Here is a 26,993-nt window from a genome sequence, read left to right on the forward strand (position 1 = left end):
ACAAACATAAAAAACAATTGTGACTATTGGAAAACTTTCTAGTTAAGAAGCACACAGTCTGGCCCAGACTGAGTTTGCCAGATTAGGCGAGAGAGAGCCCTAGGCAGGAGAAAGGGTCAGAGGCTTGGGTGGGGGTGTCTCTGCTAACCTTACCACTCCTGAGTCCTTGGACAATTTCCTTCACTTCTCTAAATCTCTGTGTCCCTATATGCAAAATGGAATGCAAAATACACATGTTGCCGAATTCATGAGTTTGTTAAGAGGATTAAAAACGAGAACGTATATGGAATGTTTTCAAGATGCCCAGAACAGAGTAAGTGCTCAATAAACGTTTACCATTGTTTATAATGAAATATATAAAACATTCAGGTAGGACTCAGGTCTGTTTCAGCTATTCTTCAAGAGGTTGTAACAACCAAAATGTGTGTAAAATTATTATTTATTTGGCTCAAACACCTTTCCTCTTCTGTGTGTAGTGGGGTTCCTTTATAGATTTATTACCAAAAAAATAAGTTTAAATGGCTAAACACACCCTGTGGAATGAAAATTATAAATAGTTTCTCTGGTATTAAATAGTTACTATAGCATTAATTGCTAAACAAATTACATAAAGAACAATCCACAGGCATAATGTACCATAGCAATGCTGCTAAATTCCAGGCTCACCTTCATGAAATGTCTCTGACCGGCCTCGTTTTTAATCTTCCTACTTTCTTCAAGCACATCCTAAAAGTACACTCCTGTCTTCTATACCCCCAACACTTTCATCTCAGATTGTTTACACTCATGTAGTTGCTTCCTTTATTAGTAGTTTTATTCTAACTGCAATTAACTCTCAGTTTGTTTGTAATCATTTTCTTAGAGTTCGCACTTTAGGCACAGTTTTTATTAATTTTATTATAAATATTCACTTGCCTAGTTGCTATTTCCACTGGGGTATTCCACAGAAAACTTAAATTTCACAAGTCTCAGTTTCAACTCATTTCCTTCTTCCTAATGCAAATCCTACTCCTATGTTTTCTAATAGCAGACACAAGCCTCATACCCAGGATAGCGCACACCAAAGCCAGATTGTCTGAAATTAACTCCTGGATCTAATGGTCACTTGCTGTGTGACTTCGAATAAATTATTAAACCCTCTGTGCCTCCTTTTTCTCATGGGATATTGATATTACTTAACTTATAGGGTCTTTATGAGGGTTAAATGAATTATTATGTGTAAACACTCAGAACAGTTCCAAAAACATAGCAATTGTTATATATGCAAGAGGCAACTCACCAAGAAAAACTAACCTGAAAGCCATCTCTGAACTCCTACGTTCATTTGGTCACTTTTTTTTTGAATTTTTAGATGGAGTCTCACTCTTTTATCCAGACTGGAGTGCAGTGGTGCAATATTGGCTCACTGCAACCTCTGCCCTCCAGGTTCAGGCGAGTCTCCTGCCTCAGTCTCCTGAGTAGCTGGGGTTACAGAGGCACGCCACCATGCTTAGCTAATTTTTGTATTGTTAGTAGAGAGAGGGCTTCACCATGCTGGCCAGGCTGGTCTTGATCTCCTGACCTCAAGTGATCTGCCTGCCTCAGCATCCCAAAATGCTGGGATTACAGGCATGAGCCACCATGCCTGGCCTGGTTATTTCTTTTCTAAATCTTTTAAATATATCCACATCAGTGTATCTCTACTTTCATTACCTTTGTTTAAACCTGATCTTCTTTAATCTAAATAGCATAACAGGCTTTGGAATGGTTCATTCATTTGTTCATCCACCATGCAATAAGTAAATACTCACTTCTTACTTTGAACCTGACAGTGGGAAGTATTAATGGATGGGATAGGCATGTTCTCCTCCTTCTGGTCTTGCTTCCCCTAATCCAGAGTGATCAGGCACTGTCATTACCCTATGATCCCCAATGCCTTCATGTCAAAGTCAAAACATTCACTGTGCCATGATATGACCCTGATTTATCACTCCATCCTCTCTACCTCCCATTCCCTGTTTGAATCTCAGCTGTAAGTACTCATCTCTTTGCTTTTGATAGAAGGCGCCATGTTTCTCCTTTCCTCTGGGACTTTGCACCTGTGATTTACTCTAATTTTTCTCCCAAACCCACCTTATCCACACCCTTTTGAGTAGCTAGCAGCTCCTATTGGCAATTTCAGCAAGAAGTCTTCCCTGGTTCCCAGACCTATGTTCTCATAACATGTAGAACTCAATCCTATCATGACACAAAATTGAGTTGCATTTTCTGTTTTATCCATCTGCCTGGCATATTGTAGGACGTATTTGTGAAAGAAATTCAACCAAAGGAACAAATAAACTCTGAAACTTCAGTGGCTTAATATAAGTTTTATATATATGTATATATAAAATGTATAGATTATGTATTATATATGTATAATATATAATATTTTATATATAACATACTATATAAAAATGTTATATAGTCTATATTAATATATTTATATATTATATGAGATATACATCGAGTATTTGCATATTATACATATTTATATATAGTATGTTATGCATAAAATGGTAGAATATTTTTATAAAATAGAGAATGTTATATATATTATGTATATATTATACAGGTTATATATAAATATGTATATTTTCTAGATTTATATATTATAATATATACATGTATGTATCCCTTATAGAAGAAAGGTATTTCTGGAAAGGGGTTGTCCAAGCAGAGATAACTTTTCCTAGCCTCTCTATAATCACATGGAGTCAGGGACTGTGTCTTATTTAATGTTTGTTTTCTCTGCCTAACATAGTGCACAGCTCAGAGGAGGTTCTCAATAAATAAGTGTAATATAAATTGATACTTTCCCTCGCTGGTTGCAGCTTGCCTTTTTGCTAATGACACAGATATGGGAAGGTTGTAGCATTCAAATAAATTTGACTACAAGCTGTTACCTTTTTAAACTTAGAAACAGCATCTCTTGAGTGTAAGGGTCTGTCAGTTTTCCATCAGCTTCCCTGCTATGAAGAATCACCCTAAATTACATCAAAAGAGAAGATATCATGTTCTCTTCAGGTTGGTGGTACAAGAATTCTTTTCCACTAAGAAAAATATTAAATTTTCTATTTCCTGTGTGTTACCAGTGAAAACGTTTTTCACAAGCTGCAACTTTCTGGATTAGAGTGAATAAGTAGCTAACCAGCTAGCTTTCTCATTGCCAATTCAAGGACATCAACGATCCTCTCATCCGTTGGTGGCAAATTCTTGTCCTATGTGATGTCAATACTTTAACCTGTCTATGGTAAGCCTCACTAATTATTCATACTTACCTTTTAGCCCTGTCTGTGGCTTCAGAATAATTTCCAACACAGACATCCAAATTTTTGACTCACAGCTTGTTACATTTGGCATTGGGGTGACTCAGTTTCTAGTCTTTGGTGTACTCTATCATTTTTGCAGATATAAAGAAGTTAAAGGAAATAATGGAAAGTAACTCTACAAAGAACATGCAAGATGTTAGTAGCAGAGAAAAACCCAAAGTTTAGAGATTCTGATCCTCCGCCAGTAATTTTTTTAACCACTTGGAAACAGACATCAAAAGCAAAAAGAAATGTTCCAGAAGTCTTGGTGTGTGTAGCAGGGTGAGTGGATGTAGCTGCACACTAAAGACCAAGTTTAAGTCTTATAACTTGGCTGAGGGCAAGCTCTGGTGTTTAGCAAGGTCTTGTATTTTGGGTTTACAAGATGCTCATTTGTTTCTCAAGAGTTCCAACTTGCCCTTTCACACGGAATGTTGTCAGAAACCTGGGGCCTAGAAACAGCAGATAAAGCACTGAGTGAAATAAGCTTTGAGTCACTGAGTGTCCTTGGGCAAGCTGGCATCCTGCTCCAAGCCTCAGTTGCCTACTGGACAAAATATGGTATTGGGTTTTTGAGGTAAATTTAGATTAACTTGTGTGAAGCACTGAATATGATATATGGTGGATGTTACATCTAAAGTCTTTATGTCCAACCTCACATCTACCTACAAGTTGTCAGAAAAAGACATTTGAACATTTTAAGAGTGAAATGAAAAGTGTACTACCAAGGTTCCTAGCAGCCTAGTTCTATCCTGGCTTTTCTTCCTGCAATTGTTTTCATCTTGAGTGAGTCACTTTTCTCTCTGCACCTCCATTTTCTCACCTGTAAAGTAAGGAAATTGGAAAATGATCTTAAGTCCCTTTCGTCTTTGAATATCTATGATTCTATGCTCTCTCTCTCTCTGAGTCCCCAGAATTCTCTTTCCTGGACTATTTCCCTCAGTTGAGAGAAAATTATAAGAAGGGCTGCTTCCCAGGTTTATTTTGGGTGCAGTGGTCAGTCTCCCTTGCACTTGGCTTTTGTAACTAATCTCTAAAACAAAGTGTGCTCCAATTATGACTTCACTCTACTGGCCCAGCAGAGCGATTGGGTGCTGCCAGCAGGGATAAAGGAGTGTTACAGTTATGAGGCAACTATTTTCTTACAATTAATGGACATGGGGTTGAGAGACATGTCCCTCAGGCATTCTCTTGTGCCACCTTGGAGAGGTCATCCTAGGTAAAAGTTCTCTGAAGAGGAATACTGACAGATACATATGGCAAAACACAGCCTCCAGCTCCAGTCAAACCATCACAAGCACGGTGAAAAGCAGAAAAGAGCTGCTGGGTATAGATTAAAACAATGATTCTAGCAAGATAAATTGTCAGGTACTTTACAATAGGTGGGAATAATGAATTTTTCAGAATTACTAAGTGAGGTCTTCCATAGAAGAGTATAATTCAAGGCGTATTGGTTTCACCAGTGGTGACCACCTCTGAAAGGCAGATACAGGGGAGGAAACTTGATGGTGTTAGAGGAAAAGAGAGTCAAAACCTAGAAGGAGCATCACAAGGAGAAGGATCATCACAAGGGAGAAAAAGAATTGAATTGTTTCTGAGTTGGTAATGTGAGAGTTGCTGGAAATAATCCTTGCTCAGGTGCCCTGTGGCTAGTTTATGCCCCAGCTGTGTGCACAAAGTGAAAGGCTTAATTGCTAGAACTGTATTACTTTTGACTGTAGTCTGCCAGACCTTCTATTCTGCAAACTATAGCTCCCTGAAGCTTTCTGGAAGTGCTTTTGTATTCCTGGACTTACCTACAGAGTACCTTTAAAGGCAAGGGAAGCTTCTTACCTTCTCTTAAATCAGCTAAGCTATTCTGGTGTAATAATAAACACCCATACCCCAGGGACTTAACACAGGTTTCTTGTCCACATCACAGCCCAGTGAGGGCTGCTCTCCTCCATCCTAAAACTTTTCCCCCTGGAACTCAATTATCTCTATGCTGTCTTGGAAGGGAAAAGAGAGCTGCAGGATCAGGTTTTTAAGGACCATGCCTAGAGTGGCTTACATCATTTCCACCCACGTTGCATTGCACCAAATTTAGTCATATGATACCAACTTATTGTCACCAAAATGCTAGAAATTTGGTCTAAGTCTTGCTGCTCACAGCACAGAAAGCCAATCAAAGAGACAGTGAGTACTGCCATGGAAGAAGGCTTTAATTGGATGTTGCAGCTGAGAAATTAGGAGGTCAGTCTCAAATCTATCTTTCTAACTAGCTAAAATTAGGGGTTTATATAGCAGGGAAGAAATTTAATCATGTATAAGAAAACAGGAATTAGGGAGGACTGAAGAGAAATTGGCCAACAAAAAGCAGGTGGAGAGTTAGGCAATCCTGGAGGGTAAGGGTCTGCCATCTCATTGTCCAGATGCAGTTATCTGTTAAGTTTCACCTCCTTGATACTATCTGGGAGGTATAATGTTTGGTTTCCTGAGAAAGAAACTCAGATAAGACAAATGTAACTTTCATGAGTTTTAAAACTGGGAGGGTCAATTTCTATGTTTATTCAAAAGAAATGATAAACATTAGTTCTGTAGGATACTTGGACCAGTTTCAGTCTCACCTCTTATTGATCAGTTCCTTGATCATGGGGAATCTGGTCATTGATCTTTCTGGCTGCTTCATGCTGAGGAGGGCATTACAAGCAGCTCCATACCAAGGGTGATGAATCAAATGTTAATCTAATACTACAGTCTCCTTCTGTAACACAATCTTTCTCTCTCTAATCCCTCACTTTCACCAAAGACAAATAATAGCAGGACCAATCTACCTGCAAAATAAGCTTCAGTCCCATATATTAGGCCCAATTAACCACAGAAAGTACAGCGAGAATCATCATTCACATAGGCTCTCCTAAATTGGCTTTCCTGGAACCATTCACAAGGCCATTTCAGTCAAAGTGCTTCGAAAATAACCAGATCCTCCGACTGTGTCTCATTATAAAAGAAAAAAGATTCTTATTCAACTTATGTAAGTAACCATATTGCCATAAATCAAGAATATTCACAAATAGTTTACAAATGCTAGAGAAATCAGGCAGAGAGACAAATGTGCTTCAAATTCTGTTTACAAGGGTATACTCTACTCAATTGTTAAAGGCTATAAATAGCTCAAGAGAAAAATTGTTCTCTAGGCTCTGAAAAACAAAACAAAAAGAATCACAATGTTTCAAACAACCAAAAAAAGCCATAAACATTATTTCTGTCCTCCATTAGTTCAGTTCATGCAATCAGCTCCCACTCTGTTTCATATTGGGTTAGTAATCTTTATGAATACATCAGCTTTTCAATTAGTGTCTTGGAAGTTTTCTCTCTAGTCTAATGGCACAATCTCCAAAGTTATCAGAAACTTGCATTTAAGGATCCTTTTCATGAATTCCCCAAAAGAAGCAAGTTCCAGACTATAGCTGATGATGTCTGGTTTTAAAAAAAATTAAAGCAAAACAATTATGAATGAGAAAAATCTCAACAGACACAACTGACAAGAAAATTTGGTTAGTTTTGTGACATACAAACATTTACCATAACCATAATTATTACTGACAACATATATTATGACATATCAGAATTTTAGGAATCTCATGCATTAATGTTAAAGCTAATTTTAATAAAATCTTATAAACAAATCTGTCTAATTTTAATTAGTTTGATCATAAGGTAAGAAGCCTTTTATAACCTTTTAAAACTTTTTAATTAAAGGTAAAATCATTGCTCTAAGAAAACTGTGTTATTCCAACACAGTGGCCCAGATACTGGTATTACATCAGTGTGCTTTCAATATTAACATTTAATTTATAGAAAAACCTTGAACTAATTTGTCCCTCAAAATTAGCCCTTACGATCTCACGTGCCCACATCTTCCACAATAGTTCCTGGGCCTAGAGGGATTGAATAGTTTTAATTTCTAGTCCTGTGTCTCATAAAAGTTGTTCATTTTGATTGTCACCTTCTCCTGGATCTGGAAACAAGGCTTTGACTAGTGTCCGTGTTCAAGATTTGGCAGGAATCTGTGCCTTTTTTAGAACCAGGAGTCAAAGTCCTATAACTTAATAGTACAAGGAATAGTTAATAGGACATTTATATTGTAGAAAGTCCTGTCATTCTCCCTAATATGTCACAAATTAAAACACTGTGAATTGGTGGCTGGTAGTTACTGCCTCCAGCACTTTAAAGCACTCTATTAAAGTGGTTAGATTACTCCATGCATATATCTAATTGCTAACATTCTAGTGACAGAACTGTGACCCAAAGCATTAAAAATGTGATAGGTCTAATGCCAAATGTATCAAAGTAAGACAATTAACTTTTCTCTCCATCATTTCAGAAAATGGTAAATGCAAATATGAGTTTTGGAAATTCAGTATGATGATAATCTCCTTTCACTTAAATACTATACAATGAAACAAGACCAAAGTAAAAACAAGCACAGAATAATTTTTCTGCTATTTTAAAAGAACATCACTATTCATTTCCAAGATTGGTTTCTAGACACAGTACTGACAACTATTAGGTAAATTTCAACTCTAGAATCTTCACAATCTGCATTAGAGGTTGGGAAATGTCTTCCTGTATTTCCAAGATGAGAAAACAGTGCGGGGGCCACAAAGCATTTGTCCCGCCATACTCCCCTGTAATGCATGCTTTTCTCAAACATTTTTCCAATCTGTTGCTACAATGCTCTGAACCCTTTCTATTTTCTGCAAATGCAACTTTAATACTGTATATTCCTGATCTGATATGAATCAGGAATATACAGTATTAAATCTGCGTACTGTTTTGCCAAGGATTGGATCTCCACTGCAATATGCCAGTAAGGCGACAGGAAAATGAGAGGTCTTTGATTTCAAGGATCTTGTCTAATTAAGCTGGAGCTTCTCCTTGGGACCCCAAGCCATCATTGTGGCCATCACTGGAGCTGTAAACTTCCTTGCAACTGGGCTTTGGCACAACCTTCTTTGACCAGCTTCTGTTTATCCACCAGCATTCCTATGCCATAGAGAGTCAATGAGGTAAGACTAAGCCAGATGGACCACCTACGAATCACCTGGAGACCCCGGAATCCTTAGCAAAGAAATCAAGAAAAGATTGAGGAAATTTGAACTGCTGGTTCTCCAGCTAATATAGTCAAATCAAGAGGAAACAGCAGCCCTGAATTTTTGAGTTCTTATGATAAAAAAGAATACATTGGTTGTATGACTAACTTTATAGGGAAAGACTTATAATGTGAACTCAATAAATATGGATGTAGCAAAGAGAAGTTTCCATGGGGGCAATAATATGTGAAGTCAAAAGTTAAAAAAAAGTAAGATTTTTCCAAGTTGCATTTGAGAAGAGGGTAGAAAAAAAGCAAAGGAACATGAAATTATAAAAAATAAACTATAACATATTCCTTACCCCTCAAGAATAATCTAGAGGTCAAAAGCCAAATTATTTATCATCAAAGAATCTTTTGACCTTCACATTGGCTTATTGGGTATGATGGTATCTCCAGAGTCACTCCCTGATTCCTGATACTCCTTTACAAAGTGGCCATCAATGAGCTGAAGAAAGACAGAGTGGAGCATCTAGAACATTGAACAACAGGTTGATTTGACCTCAGGAAGACTGTAAAGGTGGACTTGGGTTAAATGAGTCACTAAGACAAGCCCACACTTAGTTGCAAAGAGCCAGAAGGAAAGCTTGTCTCTGTTTATGTGAAAAGGTGCACAGAGTCTTCTCATCCATTCATGAAAGGAGGAAAATACTTTGACCAGTGATTCAGGGCAAAGATTAAAAAGTAAGACAAAGGTAATGACATATTTTCTCCACATGCCTTTCAAAATGATATTTTATTTACTCTTCTTTCAGGTAACATGAAATAAGGGCACCACTTTTCACAAAACACACAATATTTTATGGTTTAATCCCCATAGCCATTCTCAAAATGGGTACCAATCTCTGCCTTACCTATAAGGAAATCAGGGCTCTGAACAAGTGAAGGATTTGTTCAAAATTTCCCAGTTAATCTGAAGCAGAACAAAAAATCACACAGAAGATGATCTGAGTCCAAAACACAAGCTGTGGGTGCTAAATGGTCAGAATGAGCTGCTCTGTGGTCTGAGAGCACGGCAAAGACTGGGAATGAAATGTACTTCCTTGTTTTAAATGAAAGTGTTGGGGGAAGAAAGACTTAAGGTATCATACTTTACCTAAAGGCAGTGTTTCCTCTTCCCTCAGGATGGAATTGTGGATCATCCTCCAGCTTTTTCTCTAGACCATGTTCTAATAACCTTTCTCTCCACTTGGCTCCTGATCTTATTTTAATTTCTAAGTGCAGGGGCTTTTCATTCTGAGCACATTACAGTATTCCAGCTTGCCCATCACCCATCTGTCCCAGGAGTGTCTCTTGAGGGCTTAAATGCTCAGTGTGGTGGAGGAAAGGTTAGCACTAGTTTCCTTCAGTAAGGGAATAATTTGCTTGTCAAATATTAAACAGGAATGTTTTAGCAGGTTACTTGTTCCTCTGCAGAATGAAGCACCACATAGTATTTCATTACCAGCTAATTTCTTCTGCAAATGAATGACTACTTTCTGAATTTAATTCAATAATGTTGTGAAGAGTCCACTCTGCAACAGACCTGTGCTCTGCTAGGAGATACAAAAATGAGTAACTCATAGTCTCTGCCTTTAAGATCTCTCAATTCATTTGAGAAAAGTCAGTGAGTAGCATTCCATGGATGGGAGTTCTAATAAAGGTGTTTTTTTTCACCTTAGAAGTCATTAAGAAATATCAGTAAGTCCTAAATTAGCTGATTTTTAAATAATAGAGTCTTTTTCATGTGTAGCTATTTTTCATGCATTGCATGTAATTTTGTTTGGTATCTATATAGAAATGCCTCATATTAGCTTTGATTCTGGTCACAGTTCTTTCCTGAGGAAAGAATGGCATATAACTATTAATAACAATACCGGCATTTATTGGATATTTGTTATGTGTCAGGTGTTAGAGCTATTCTAGTAGAAAGTCTGTGCCCAGTGAATGCCACCTACTCCTGTGGAGCTTTATTATCCAAGCAACACAGATGATAAATGTAGCTATTATTCCAATTTTTCAGATAAAGAAACTGAGACTCAGAAAGTTTATTAACATACCCAAAGTCACACAAGGAGAATTGTGGATCTGTTTGGCTTATTCTAAGTTTATTTTTAAACTTTATTAAGACTAATCCAGGATGATAGTTTTGCCTCCATTTAAGTGTAATCTTTCTGGCATTGGTAACAAAATCCTTGAATGTTCAACAAGTTCTCTATCTTCTAGGTGGCATAAACTCAACCAGTACCCCAGGTCTGTGTGAGCCCTGGCAGTTTTTCAGCTTAGGGCTCCCTGGTAATTCTTCTTTTCACAAAGTTGTTCCTTGCCCAGCCTCGTGGAGTTTGGAGCAGTTTATTTTCTCTGGTACTTTGCCCCACAAATTTGAGCTACCTCTACTTCTGCCCTGTGGTCTCTTAATCCTCAACTCAGGTTGCCAAGCTGTTTTGGTCTTTGTCATTTGCCCCACAGTTCATGATTGTCTCTAGACAAAAAGCCAGAATAACTGGGGGGGGGGGGGGGGTGGGGCTTGCCTCATTTGCTTGCTTGCTTTGGGGATCTCACTCATGCGCTGTCTGCCATCCTGTATTGGAAAATTGTTTTCAAATATTTCATTCTATTTTCTAGTCATTTGTGATGGAAAGTATGCTGCTAGCAGCAGACATTCTCCCAAGATGTAACAATGTTTGAGGTGTTTTTAAGTGGAAAAAAAAATCACACTTTAATGCTATATATACATTCTATGCTTATTATGGAAAAATCTGTAAATATTCTATTGAATGGATCTGAACATAGAGACATAAAATGTTTGAGGTGCTTGATATCCCAATTACCATGATTTGATCACTACACACTATCAAAATATCACATGTACTCCATAATAGGTACAACTATTATTTATCAATTTTAAAATGTTAATAGCAGTTTCTAGGTGGGTAAGATTGTTGCCATTTTTTTCTTTTTGTTTCTGATAGGAAACCTACATTGCTTAGATAACATGAAAAGGAGAGCTTCAGGAAAAATTAAATGACAAAATATACAGTCCTTAAAAGCATAATTATAACTAAAATGTGCCATCTATATTCATCATTAGAGTTGAGTGATGTCAATCAGAATCAGAGCTATCCTACTAGAAGACTTAATGGCACTATTTAAGCGTGCTAAGATCAATCATTGCTATTTTACTTAAGCCAAATTTCTATCTCAGACTAACAAAAATATTATCCAAGGTATTTCCTAATTGCTCCCAATAATTTCCCCAAATTGTAGCAATGACTACGAGTTTCTGCTTAAAGTTTTTCTTAACACCTTTGTCTCTCTGAGCTGTGTTGGTCATTTGTTTAAAAATTGCTCTTTTATTTTTCTCTCATTCTGATCTGTCTTATGGTGAGAGGAAGAAGAAAGTTAATATTTACCACTATGGATCTCGCACTGTGTTCTCATTCATTTCCTTTATTTTATTCGATTTTCAAAATAATTCTGCAAAGTACTTTGAATTCACTTTAGATTAATAGGTGAGGAAGCAATCTCAAAAGGCAAAAGGACTTGCCCAAGATTATAAAACTAGTAAGCAACAGATCTAGAATTGAGTTCTGATCTCTGGGTGTATTTTCCAATTTCTTGAAAGACTATTATTTAAGGATTAGGTAGAATTTCACCCTCCCTTCACCACCTCTCCTCAATTTCCATCAAAGTTTTATAATATTCAAGTTAGTTCACACACACACACACACACACACACACACACACACACACACACACACAAATATGGCCCTCTCCTTTTCCAACCATGTGCCTGGCTACAACTCTGCATAGTATACCTACCAAAATAGTCTCTGAGCATATATACGCAGATTTATGAGGTCATTTTTATTTTGGTTATCATTTCCTCTCTACTTCCACAGCACTCAGTAAAATCATTTACATATTCTTTCCTTTAACTGATATGCTTGGGACCCAGGTTATGTAGCAATAAGTGAGACTCAGTTTCTACTTTGAAGGTGTTCAAAGTCTAATGTGAACACATGTGCACATAGTGTAGTAAACATAATGTTAGAAGTAGACATGGAGTCCTATAGTTGCATAAAGAAAGGGCCCTTTATTTAATTTGGAGAGGAGGGGAGATCAGAAATGGCTTCTTGGAGAATATCACAACTGAATCAAATATTGAAGGTTATGTAAGAGTTAGGCAGGTGGGAAAGAGGATTCAGGTTTTGGGAATATTACATAAAAAATGCTAGTAAGCATGGAAGAATACAGTGTAAGTGACATTGGCAAAGAGTACCTTACCAAGAACCCAAAAGCAAATGTGCCAGAAACAAAAATAAATAGATAGGACCTAATTAAACTGAAAACTTTCTGCACAGTAGAAAAAATAAACAGCAGAGTGAAAAAACAACACACAGAGTGGGAGAAAATATTCACAAACTATGCATCTGACAAAAGACTAATATCCAGAATCTACAAAGAACTCATACAAATCAGCAAGAAAAAAAAAATAATAATCCCATAAAAATTGGGCAAAGGACATGAATAGACAATTCTCAAAAGAAGATATACAAGTGTATGAAAAAATACTTAACATCAATAATTGTCAGGGAAATGCAAAATAAAACCACAATGAGACAGCACCTTACTCCTGCAAGAATGGCCATAATTTAAAAATTGAAAAATAACAGATGTTGGCATGGATGTGATGAAAAGGGAACACTTTTACATGGCTGAGGGGAATTCTAACTAGTACAACCACTATGGGAAACAGTATGGAGATTCCAAGTAGAACTACTATTTGATCCAGCAATCCTATATATATCATGGAATACTACACAGCCATAAAAAGGAATGAAATAATGGCATTCACAGCAACCAGGATGGAGTTGGAGACTATTTTTCTAAGTGAAATAACTCAAGAATGGAAAACCAAGGATCTTATATTCTCATTTATAAGTGAGAGCTAAGCTATGAGGATGCAAAGCCATAACAATGATAGGGACTTTGAGGACTTGGGGGGAAGGGTGGAAGTGAGATGAGACTACACACTGAGTACAGTGTACACTGCTCAGGTGATAGGTGCACCAAAATCTCAGAGGTCATCACTAAAGAACTTTTGCATGCAACCAAACACCACCTGTTACCCCAAAACTATTGAAATAAAAATAAAAAGCCTAAACAACAAAAAAGAATTCTCACATATTTTTGAAGGCACAATTCAATCCACAGTAGAAGGCATCAAGATAGAAGAACTTGTAAATAGTGTAAAATTCCATTAAAATGGCAAGTATATAAGGACTGGGAAATGTCTATTTTGTTTGGCAACAATGGGGTCATTAGGACTTTAAGAAAACTGATTTCAATGGAGTAGGTTACTCCTGGAGCACCGAGAACACGATGACACAGTCTGTACTTGACAGAGCTCAATCTAATGAAGAAACCAAGCAAAGAGTTAGAGGAAGGCATCACGCTTTGCCTTCGAGGGTCATAGAAAGTTTTCTGGCAGAGGTGACAATGGAAATAGGTTTTAAAGCAAAAATAAGTCATTCAAAAGGGAGGGGAAGCATACCAACCTAGAGGAACAGGGTGGTCAAAGACAAAATGGACAGAGAATTCAGGCGTGGTGGGTCACACCTGTAATCCCAGCACTTTGGGAGGCCAAGGCAGGCAGATTGCTTGAGTTCAAGAGTTCGAGACCAGCCTAGTCAACATGGTAAAACACTGTCTCTACAAAAAATACAAAAACTAGCCAGGGTGATGGCACACACCTGTGAACCCAGGCACCCTAGAGGCTGAGACAGGGGAATGGCTTGAGCCCAGCAGAAATAGGTTGTTATAAGCTAAGATTGTGCCACTGCACTACAGCCTGGGCGACAGAGCAAGACCCTGTCTCAAAAAAAAAGAAGTGTTGGTGGGGGGATAGATAAAGCACAGTTTATGAAGAGCCATAAAATAATTCAGCATAGCTGAATAGTAGAGAGAGGAGTGAGTAGAGAGCAAAAGGTAAGGTAGAAAAAGATTAATCTGGAGAGGGCATGAGCAACCAGGATTCAAAGGCTGAATTTATGAATTCTGCCTTCTCACTACTATGCTTCTCTCACAGCATGTTTTTTATCCTGGTCCAATTTAGGAAACTATTTTGTGGTGTTCCCATTAGGTTCAGTTTTCACTTGCTAGAAAAGCATGGACCGACATATGCCACAAAGCAGGTCAGAAAGTGACTTTCTGTCAACATTCATCCCCACCCCCACAACATTAACAAGAAAATGAGAACGCCTGCCCAGCTGTCCTGCTGGATGTCACTGGGTAAATTATATTTTATTAAGAATCTGTAATTGTTCTTCACTGAGCCATGACCTAAATTTAGCAGTGCTGAAGAGTGAGCCCCAGCCAACAGGATTTCCCTGAGAACACGATGAAGTTCCTGTATCAATTCGATTCATTAACTAGAAAGAGAGAACAAGCAGCCAGCATTTTTTTTTTTTTTTTGGCCCCCATTCTTCAGTGAATCATTCGTTTAGTTTGACCAGAATTTTTCTGGGATCCAGTTTACAACTCTGAAAAAAAAAACAAAACACAGCAAACCTCATTCAGATACTTCTTGCGACATTAACTCTGAGGCAGAAACCAAATTACATTAAGTGGATCTGACTGTCCTGCATTTAAAGAGCTTGGGTTTACCCAATGAGTATTTTCAGCCTGAGGAGAAGAAATTCTCTCAACTTGGGTAAGGTGTTTGGGGACTTGGGATAAAATAAAGAAGAGCCAACTTGGCTTACAAGTGGATTTAAAAACAAGAAGAAAGAAGGAAAGACAAAAATTAAGAAAAAGACAAAGACAATACAAACCTAGTACAAGTTTCCAGTGGAAATTCATGAGTTGTAATAAAGCATCTAAGAATGAAGAGAACCAACATAAATGCTTACTATGTCTAAGAACACCTTTAATCATGACAGCCCAGTTGAGGTCCAGAGAAGTCACGTAATTTACCTAAGGACACACAGTTTCTAAAGAACCGAGTCAAAATTTAAAGCTACATCTTCTGACTTAAAGTCCAATGTTTCTTTACCCTAGCACTAATTTTTGCATTTTGACAGTGCGAACTGCAGACCAGTGATCGAGAATGCCTTGGAATTTCATATGGTATCAGGTAGAAAGCAAACAGCCCTCAACTCGAACATCGTTCCTCATTTTTTTATAGCAATCCCCAAAAAAAGAATCATTTTATGGCTGCATCTCCTGCTTCCTTGGCTAGAACCACCTGATGGCTAAGGTCTTACTGTTTAGACATTTCACGCATTCTTATGTGAGAAATACAAAAGCGCCCAGAATAGAGAGGACAGTCTACAACATACCCTCCAGAAGCTCAGTGTTTAGTCAGGAGACTAAGAGACATACACATACTGATATTAATGGATGGTGACATCTTGCTTTCACTGATATCATCTCAATGGAGTCTCACAGCAAATTTGTAAGGTAGTCTGAACAGGTGACATTATCCCTATTGTATAAGTGAAGAAACTGAGGTTTAATGGATTGAGTCACTGTCCCAAGGCCACAAAGGAAGTGAGTGGCAGAATCTAGTGTGAAGCCCGGAGTATGTGGCTCTGCGCTAGTATTTTTCACAGTCCTCTGTAGTGGACTGTCAGGTTGCTTTTAAGATCATGAAAGTCCTGTATTGAATTAGGATTCAAATTGGGACCTTGGAGTCTGAAGATAGAACTACTTGCGAAGAAGCTTCACAGTATCTTAGAAGAATTCCCCTGCATGAAGCAGATTTGGGTCTCATTCCATTTCTGAACTTACATTAATGGACCACTAGACAAGTCATTTAACATATTTGGGCCCCAGCTTCCAAATCTATACAATGGAAGGTATAGTTGGAGAGAGTATAAAGCCTTTATCGCCCACTTTACTCGACAGTTTTTCAGAACAGTCAATGAGATTTTGTAAATAAAAGTGGCTTTAAAATACAAAGTGCTTTCTAAACCCCAGCATTGCCTTAAACCTTGAGATTGCTTGGGTGTGTTCACAGGTGCTGTCCCAACTGACCCTTATAACAACTCTAGAAATGACAGGCATTAGTTCTTCCCAGTCCATAGATGAGGCAACTACAAAGTGTTATTTTTAACTCCTCATTTTTTTAAGGAGAAAAACTGAGCTTGATCACATTAAAAAATTTTGCCCAAAGTCAATATAGTATATATTGACCTTGGAATTGGAGAAAAGTCTTCTGTCAAAAGAGCAGGAGCCACAAACTCAAATACTTTTAGGGTTATGTTAGCAGATGTGGAACACACGTGCACAAAATGAGCCAAATAAGATGCCAAATGACCTGGTGTGGAGTGGCAATAGGGAGTGGTGGGGCCTGTAGCAAACCAGAGAGAACATGTCTCAGTTAAAAGAGAGTAGCAGCAACTCAACTCCAGCCAATTGTTGCCATTCAATATTAAGCTCAGGGATTTTTAGAACTTCCAGCTAGAAAAATAGAGGCTAGATATGTATATTCTTGCTCAAGATTGCCTCAGTTAGAAGATATTAGCAAGTAAATGAATAGCAACACATTTTTGTATCATCACTATGCTGGTCCACATAATAAGGGGACAGTTTGCTTCCTGCGCTCACAAAGTGTTTGAGATTAAGTTATGACCACTTAAGTATGCAAAGACAAAATAGTGTATCTGTAATGCAGTGATTGTGAGCATGAACTTTGGAAACATATGATCTGGGTTCAAATTCTAGTGTTGACATTAAGTAGTTTAATAATCTTGGGCAAGTCACTTGACTTCTCTATACCTCAGTTTCCCTATCTGTAAAATGAAAGTAATAAGAATACTTACCCCTTTCAGTGGTTGTGACTTTCATATGAATTGACATATGTAAAACACTTAGAACAGTTCCTGACACACAGTAAGAATCATGTAAATATCAACACTTATTAAAGCTCTCATCCCTGGATAAGCATCTCCTAGAAAACATCTTTCTCCATGTACCAGCTTAATCGTATTTATTCTGTAGTTAATGTTTACACCACATGTTCTTTCTGGGTAGAGGAGCCCGAAGTTATTCTGTTCATCCTGACCTTGGAAAAGACAAAGCAGCATGTCCCTAGGGTTCTAAAAAGTTCACTGGGAATGATCACCCAGTGTCCCCTAAACCTCAGCCAGCATTTCTCTATTCACAGCTGCACTGAAGAGCTTCCTTCCTGGCTTGTGTCTCCAAAAGGGGAAACGATGGCAAGGTCTGTAAGAGGAAGGAAAGGGGACCTTTTTAATTAGCTTTCTCTTTTGAATGACGCCATCACAGATCTGATTCATTTCCATGAATTGAGGGGGAAAAAAAAGGCAGGGTAGGTGGTAAGCACTCTGTAAGGAGTGAATGAAAACTGCCAGGAGAGCACAGATGAGAGGAAAGCTGAAGCTGGAGAAAACAGCCATGTGAACTTGGCCCTCCACCATGACCCACGTTTAGGCCAGGAGATGATGTCAAAATCTAAATTTAAAATGGAGGTGGCAAAAGGTTTGCTGCCCTAGTTGGCAGGGAGAGGCCAAAAGAGAGATGGAAATGTTGGTCTGATCCAGTGTTGTAGAATGTACCAACTAGGGTATCTCTGGAAACTTTTATGAAAGGATCTCCTGTTTGCAGATCTATTTCTGTGACATTCCACATGGCGTGTGTGTGTGTGTGTGCGAGTGTGTGTGTGTGAGTGTGTGTGTGTGTGCATGCATAATACATTTACATGAAAGTTCACAAGCCTGAGGCAGCCTGCTAATTGCATGGCATCGTCTTTCCTGCAGACATTTACTCTATGACAAACCAATGTGCCTCTTTGGAGAGTGAAGAACAGGACTCAGATCTATGGAATGTGGATAACACCACTTCTCCAGTTGTTTTCATGTTGTAGGCTCAGTATTAATATCCTTACCACTACCTCATGCCAGTTTTTGGAAGTAGGTATTAATTCTACATGATAGATGGAGAAACAGGCCCATAAAAGTCTACTAACTTGTCATAGCTACATAGCTACTGAGTGGGATTTTAATTAGGTCTGACTCCTTCAAAAGCCTATGCTCTTTTTACTGTCCCCATGCGATCTTCAAAAGAATTACATGATAAAAGATTTTTGCACACAAGACTTAACCATTCTCCAAACCCTCGTTTCCATCATTTCTCTCCATGCCAATGAGTTTCCTTCTGCTGTGAAACTTCTGTCCTTTTAAGACCTAATTCAAAAACGCTGTCCTCAGTGAAGGTTTCACTGTCCTACCATTCCCTCATCCAGATACCATCTTTGTCATTTCTGAGATATCACAGCCTACACTATAGGGCTCAGGTGTATCAGTGATTATACCAAATAATGGACAGGAATAGCGCTCTGAAATTTGATGAACCTCGTTATTAAGTCATGCTCATCATCAATGTCCTGTCCAGTGCCTGACTCATGGTGTTAACAAAACTATTTTGTATGTGTTTGTGAAAGGAAGGAAGGAAGGAAAAATGAAAGAAAGGGAGGGAGGGAAAGAGGCAGCAGGCATAGAGATATGATTTCATTTTCATAAGCAAAAGAGACAAATAAGAATCATTACTCTGTAGTAAGAAGTCTTTTAGATTTTGATTCAACAAATTGATTCCTGGTCTAGGCTCCATCACTCTATAATAGCTCATACAGTGCATGTATGTATGTATGTATGGGCCTCACTTTCTCTCAACTGACCAGATTACATTGCTTGTCTCCCAATGTTCATTAAATATCCTGCAAAACCTTGTACTCATCAATTCTGCTAACATTTTATTGTGTCCTGGCTAAAGTTAACTCAACTCTGGCATCAAGGAAACCAACTCAGATGGGAGCAGATGGCTTTCAAATATGTTATTTGCTCTGTTATCAGTTTGCAATCTTGCTATTTATGTTTGTTTAGTCCTAAAGCCTTCCCCCACCCCACCTGAAAAAAATGTTTCTATCTGAGTCAACAGGTGTCACTGTTGAGCAATACAAATATGCCCCCCAATGCCCCATCTTTTTGGTGCTGAAAACCCTAGCTGGTTACAAGACCCACCCTCTGTTCAGTCCTGATGTTATCAAGTGAGTGAAATCTGTAGTCACTGAGTCAGTTGCCTGAACAGACCTCCAAGGAGTACCAGTATATATTTGTCTTAATGATCTAATTTCTGAATGCAACTGGAGACCTTACTACCCAGAAAAGGAGGCAACTAGGAAGAAGAAACTATAACTGTTTCCATTTGCAGGAGGCAGCATTAGTGGAGGAGCCTTGTCGCTCCATTTAAAAGTCTAAGCCTTAGTGCTTGCACTATCCCAACCAATTGCCACTGGTATAACTGGCTCATGCCAGAGAATCCTCCACAGCAAGCTGGTACAGGAGAGAGATAGGTTGTAGATCACCAAAAAGACCAGATTATTAGTTTAGGCCATGATCTTCCAGGACACCTAGAGTTATTCAGGAAGAATTTAAGGGGAATATATTCACAGAAAATAGGTGGGGACAGAGTGAAAGAAATGTGTCAATTGCTACCAATTTATTACTCTCAGGCTGATGAGGCCGGGGAGATGTGGAATTGGGTAGAATGGAAGGCGATGGAATATGAAATGGTGTGGAATATACTATAGGAATGCAAACAGAATAAAATCAAGTGAAATGGAACAGAACAGACCAGGACACAAAACAGATTATTGTATCAAAATTATGAAATGAAATACAGAATGCAATAGAATTAGATGGCCTTTTTCATTAAATGCTTTGAGACACATAGAGAAGATGTGTTTAATTGGCTTGAAAGTAATTAGCAAACTCAGGAAATTGTCATTATATTTCCAGGCCAGATGATTTAGCTACACAGAGACCTAAAAGTCTGGTGCTTTTCTTGAGTTATTCTACTTTAACATTAGCACAAGTGGTCACCTGTCATGGCCCACAACTGGCACTCTGTTGTCACAACCAATATTTATTGCCTCTCTGCTGGACCCTTTGTATGTATTATTTCATTCAATTATCCTATCAGTCAAATGGCATAGGTCCTATTTTGATCTACCTTTTATAGATGTGGAAATAGAGACACCAGAAGGTTCAAATACTTGCCCAAGACCACAAAGCTGGAAAGTAGTGGAATCAGAATTCAAACATCAGGCAGTTTGATTTAAGCTCCTATATGCTAAACCACCACACACTGCCTCTCATCATGCCAGGGGCTCATAGCCTATGACACTTAAATGTAGAAATATTAAGATCTGTGTATTCTATGTTTTAGCCACAAAATGTTACCCGTAAAAAGGCTGGAAAGCTTAGCAGAGGCATTACTCTGCTACAGAAATGTTAAAACAGCAGCACTCAGCTCTGCTGCTGTACTCAACACAACCAACACTACACTTGTCCCTTCTATTTTTAAACAAGGTTTCACTGAGGGCTTCCCTGATCCTATTAAACATTCCTAATCCTGATACTCATTTGCTCAACAAACATTTCCAAAGGGTCTGCAGTGAATTCAGGCAATCCAATCATTCACTTACTCATTTAACATTTGAACACCTATTATTTCTTCTTAGGTTTCTTTTTCTTTTCTTTTTCTTTTTCTTTTTTTTGAGATGGAGTCTCACTCTGTCACCCAGGGTGGAGTGCAATGGCATAATCTTGGCTCATTGCACCCTCCTCAAGCGATTCTCCTGCCTCAGCATCTGGAGCAGCTAGGACTACCAGCATGCACCACCATGCCCCACTAATTTTTGTATTTTTGATAGAGACAGAGTTTTGCCATGTTGGCCAGGCTAGTCTCAAACTTCTGACCTCAAGTGATCTGCCTGCCTTGGCCTCCCAAAATGCTGGTGTGAACCAACCTGCCTGGCCCTCCCCTTAGGTTTCTATGAAAGTAGATTCACTCAGCAATAATTTTTTTAAAAAGAAAATGGAAGAAGCGTATAGAATCAGGTAACGAGGATCTACCCTAACTGAGATCCTAGAATGCCCATTTTTAAAAATGCCCCACTGAGAATACTGATAGTGCCTATTACTCGAGAGAGGCCGTACAGTCTGCTCACTGAGAACGGCTGCTTCAGTTCAAACCCTGGCTCTAATACTAAATAGCCTTGTCTTTTTGTGTGAGCTACTAAAGCACTCTGTACTTCAGTTTCCTCATCTATTAGATGGGAATAATAGTATACTTTGGAAGATAAAACACGTTAATGTACATGAAGCTCTTTACTGCTTGATACAAATTAGAATTTCATAATGTCAGCTATTATTATTTTCCAGGCTTTGTATCATGTACTTAGTAGGCATTATCTCTTTTTTTAACACTGAGTATCATGTAGTTTTTAAAAAATTAACTTATTTTTAGAGCAGTTTTACATTCACAGCAAAATTGATCAGAAATTACAGTATTCCAAAATACTCCCTGCCTCCATTCATGCATAGCCTCCCCAATTCTCAACATCCCCTACCAGAGTGGTGCATTGGTTACCGTTGATGAATCTATATTGACACATCATTATCAGCCAAAGTCTATGGTTTATGTTAGGGATCACTCTTCTTGTTGTACATTCTATGAGTTTGGACAAATGTATAATGATGCATATCCACCATTACAGTATCATACAAGAATAGTTTCACTGTCAGGAAAATCCTGTTTTCTACCTATTTATCCCTCTCTCTCATCAACCACTAGCAATCCCTGATCTTTTTTACTGTCTCTATGGTTTTGTAACATAGTTGGAATCATACAGTACATAGCCTTTTCCTATTCAGATTGGCTAGTTTCACTTAGTAATATGCATTTAAGGTTCCTCCATGCTTTTTTATGAGGCTTTATAGCTCATTTCTTTTTAGTGCTGAATAGTATTCCGTTGTCTACCATACCACAATTATCCATTCACTTACTAAAGGACACTTTTGTTGCTTTCAAGTTTTGGCAATTATGGCTAAAACTGCTATAAACATCCATGTGCAGGTTTCTGTGTGCACATAACTTTTGAACTCCTTTGGGTAAATACCAAGGAGCATGATTGGTGGATTGTATAGCAAATGTATGTTTAGTTTTATAAGACACTGCCAAACTGTCCTCTAAAGTGGCTGTACCATTTTTTATCCCCACCAGCAACGAATGAGGGTTCCTGATGCTCCACATCCTTGCCGGCATTGGTGTTGTCAGCGTTCTGCATTTTGGCCATTCTAATAGGTATGTAGTGATAATTGTTGTTTTAATTTGCATTTATCTGATGACATATGATATGGTGCATCATTCCACATGCTCATTTGCTATCTTATATCTTCTTTGGTGCAGTGTCTATTAAAGTTGCGGGTCCATTTATAAGTAGGATTGTTGGTTGTCTTATTGTTGAGTTCTTTGTATATTGTGAATAATACTTCTTTGTCAGATATGTCTTTTGCAAGTATTTTCTTCCAGTCTGGCTTTTCTGCAACTTCCCTTGATATTGCCTTTCCTGGAGCAGACATCGTTAATGTTAATGAAGTCCAGCTTATTAATTATTTCACAGTTTGTACCTTTGGTGTTGCATATAAAAACATTATCACTATACCCAAGGTCATCTAAGTTTTCTTTATGTTATCTTCTAGGCATTTATACTTTTGTGTTTTAATTTAGGTTTATGTTGCATTTGAGTTATTTTTGTGAAGGGTATAAGGTCTATGTCTAGATTGAGTTTTTTACATGTGAATGTTCAGTTGTTCCAGCACCATTTGTTGAAAAGACTGTCTTTGCTCCATCGTAGTGCCTTTGCTCACTTGTTGATTATCAGTTGACTATATTTATATTAGCCTATTTCTAGGCCCTCTATTCTGTTTCATCTATCTACTTGCCTATTCTTTTAATAATACCATGCTGTCTTGATTATTGTAGCTTTATAGTAAGTTTTGAAGTTCAGTAGTAATAGTCATGCAGTTTCGTTCTTCTTCATTATGGCTATTCTCTGTGTATTTTGCCATTCCATATAAACTTTAGTATTAGTTTGTGGAGTCTACAGAATAATTTTTTTGAAATTTTGATTGGGATAGCATTGCATCTATAGATCAAGTTGAGAAGAACTTATATCTCGACAATATTGACTTTTCTTATCCGTGAACATGGAATGTCTCTCCATTTATTTATTTCTTTCATTAGAGTTTTGTGGTTTTTCTTATATATATATATATATATATATATATATCTTGTACATATTTTGTTAGGTTTATACATAAGTATTTCATTTTGGGGGTACTAACGTAAATAGTTTTATTTTTAATTTCAAATCCCTTTTATTCTTTGCTTGTATATATGAAAGTAATTTAAATCTCATATCCTGAAATCTTGCTATAATTATTTACGAGTTTCAGGATTTTTTGTTGTTGATTATTTTGAGATTTCTACAGATAATCATGTCATCTACAAACAAAACTTTTTTTTTCTTATTAACTTTTTTTTTTTCCTTCTTGCACTAGCTAGGACTTCCAATATGATGTTGAAAAGGATTGGTGAGAGCATAAATCCTTGCCTTGTTCTTACTCTTACTTGGAAGGCTTTTAGTTTTTCACCATTAAGTTTGATTTTAGTTGTAGGTTTTTAGAGATATTTCTTATCAAGTTGAGGAAATTACCTTCTATTTCTAATTTACTGAGCATTTTCATTGTGAATAGGTGTCGTATTTTGTTAAAAAATTTTTTCTACATCTACAGATATGAAAATGTGTTTTCTTTTTCTTGAGTCTGTTAATGTGATGGATCACATGAATTGATTTTCAGATGTTCAACGTGGCTTGTGTACCTGAGATAAATTCCAATTAGTCATGGCATATAATAATTTTCATACATTGTTGGATTTGATTTACTAATACTTTACTGAGGATTTTGCATCAAATTCATTAGAGATACTGAACTCTGATCTGTCTATGTCTCTGGACTGAGTGTCATGACTTCTTCTCAGGTTTCTTCCACCCCACTTTAGATGGGACAGAAGTAGGCTGGATAGCTGAAGTAGGCTGGAGTTGGGTATTTCTCCTCCTCCATGTGGAAGGCTGGAGCTTGCTGGAATTGAATATTTCTTTTCCTCAGGTAAATTAGGCTCTGATAAAAACCCTAGTGGGTTAGGCTCTGGTTAGATAGTTTCTCCTGAGGGCAGACCCTGTTAAAAAAAAATGCATTGCTCTATTTCAAAATGATTCCTTTTTCTCTCCACTTGCCAAAGCATGAGGAAATTTTTCTCAGATATTCAATGTGAGAATGTGTTAGAGCTCACGGGGGTAAAACTCATAAAAGCGTGGTACCCCCTATTTCTGGGCTCTCTGGGCATTTTTATCTCTCAGACTTGTTCACACCGAGTCTCCAGAAATAAGTCAATTTATAGTTTAGGTTCTCCTATCCTGGCACTGGTTCCAATGGTTGTTTCTACTCCAGTAAGTTGTGATTCTCTTTATCTGCCTATCTGTCTCTCCAATTCTGGGGGCAGCAATTTGCCTTGTGACCTCCCTTCTCTTATGTATTTAAGAAAAGGTATTGATTTTTTTATTTCTTCAGATTTTTATTTATTTTTAGGATGGAGTGGGGACTGCCAAGCTTCTTCTATGTCAGATCAGAAACAATAAGTCCCCTGGCAAAAATTTTAATCATGATAACCAGCCTATGAAGTAGATGTTTATATAATTTCTACCTGTTTACAGGCATGAAAAATTGGGTACCAAGAAATTACATAATCAGCCCAAAGCCTCGAAGTTAGTAGGTAATAGAACTGAGTTTCAAATCTAAGCCAGTCCAACTCAAAAGCAAGAGCTCTTAACCATTACGCAATAATACCTCCTTTTCGAGCTATTGGGAGATCTAATAGAGTATAGGAAAGAACATCCAGAAGTTGGGCAGAAATGAAGTGTTTCAAGTGGTCCTGAAAGGGGGAGGGTTATGAAAATAGGAGAGGAGTACATGGGTAGAAAGTGTTGAACTTCAGGCAGAAAAATAGAAAACCACTAGGGCATCAAAGAAATGTGTCAGCTCTTCCTGGAAATAGCTCATAGCTTCCTGAGGGCCCCACCCCAGAAAACCACATTTAACTTCCTCTACTTAATCTATACCTGCTGTTGCCTCCTGTCTTTCTCCTACCACAACACAATTTAGCCTTTTCTGATTTACCAACTACAGCCATGCCTAAATGACAACTAGGTACTTAGGAAGATCATAGAAATTAGTGCTTCCAGAATGGCCCTGTGATAGTCAGCCTATCTAATGTGATATCACCCTGGTCCAAGCCACTGTCTTCTCATTCCTGATCTCTATAGTCATTTCTAAACTAGTTCCCCTTTGTTTACACTAGTCCTCCCCAATCTATTATCCAACCTATAGACAAAGTAAGCTTCCAAAGCATAAATCTCACTGCATTGTTTAATGCCTGCTTTTCGTCATTCTTAGATAACATCCAAATCCTTAACAAGAAGCATCTTCTGTAAAGTCTTTGTGGTGAGAAGGGACATGGCTAGCAAGAGAGTAGAAAACAAAAGGGACAGTGGAGGATATGAGATTGGAAAGTGACAGGGTCCAGCATCTTTCAACATTAGCACTAATCCAGATTTGTACTTTTATCCTCCATTGAGAAATTCTTTGATTCATGTCAGTGAAAGATAACCTCATTCATTCTGAGGTTCATATGAAAGCTTTGGAGTCATCTTTGAATTCTCTCTTCCTCTTACACTTAGAATTTGATCTTTCCATACACGTTACTGCTTAACCTTCAAAATATCTTAACCAACATTGCTGTCAGCAGCCTGGTCCAAACCACCTGCTTCTGACATCGAAAATCATCACAGAGGCCTCGCTAATGATATTGCTGCTTCCCCCTGGCCTCATACAGTCTAGTCTCCATATTCTAGAGAAAAAAAAAATTTTAACACCTAAGTCAGACCACGTGACTCCACTGCCCAGAACTTTCTGGTACATTTTCATCTCACTGAGAGTAAAATCTAAAGTCTTCACCAGGGAACATGGGGTTGTACTCAAAGCTGCCCACTGCTCCCTGCTCCCATACCTTATCTGATCTCATCTCCCTTTTTCTCTCCACTCCAGCCCGCTGCTTCCATTCTTGCTCTTCAAAAAATTTGGACATATTCCTACATTCACACCTATATCTTTGCTGTTCCTTCTCAGAATATCCTGTTCCTAGCTATCTATATGACTGTCTTTCTAGTTTCAAGTCTCAGTTCAAATGTCAATTTATCAAAGAAAACATCCCTGATCACCCCACCTAAAATAGAACTACTCATTGCTCCTTTTCCCATGTTTCTACTTTAGTTTTCTCCTTATCATATCCTACCACCTGGCACATTATTATTTTGTGTCTGTTATATACCTCCCCAACCTACCCCAGTATGATGTAAGCTGTAGAAGTCAGGGACTGTATCTGCTCATTCTCTACTGTATCCTTCATTTTAAGAATAATCCCTGTTACATTGGGGTGCTTAATAAATATTTGTTGTTGATAAATGAGCATCTGTCAACTTTAAGAAGGTACAGCTTCATAAGACCAGTGTTAGTCTCTATTAGTCTCCAATGCATGGCAGAGTCTGGCTCATAAAAGACACT

The 26,993-nt window shown here is 37.9% G+C and overlaps 1 protein-coding gene across 2 annotated transcripts in view; it reads right to left on the reverse strand.

Annotated features, from left to right (window-relative positions):
- Window positions 1-26,993, reverse strand: part of LOC105716832 (uncharacterized) — a 98,757-nt gene that overhangs the window by 46,640 nt on the left and 25,124 nt on the right. Inside the window, exon 1 of one of the 2 annotated variants that reach the window (XR_001107374.2) lies at window positions 9,560-9,721. The exons of the other annotated variant lie outside the window; for it this stretch is intronic. The gene's annotated coding sequence lies outside the window, so the exon portion shown is untranslated. Of the gene's footprint in view, window positions 1-9,559; window positions 9,722-26,993 lie in introns of those variants that run through there. 2 annotated transcript variants of the gene reach the window in all.

This window comes from Aotus nancymaae, unplaced genomic scaffold, assembly GCF_030222135.1.
Source record: "Aotus nancymaae isolate 86718 unplaced genomic scaffold, 86718_ANA_hifiasm-v0.15.2.pri h1tg000036l, whole genome shotgun sequence".
Taxonomy (NCBI): domain Eukaryota; kingdom Metazoa; phylum Chordata; class Mammalia; order Primates; family Aotidae; genus Aotus; species Aotus nancymaae.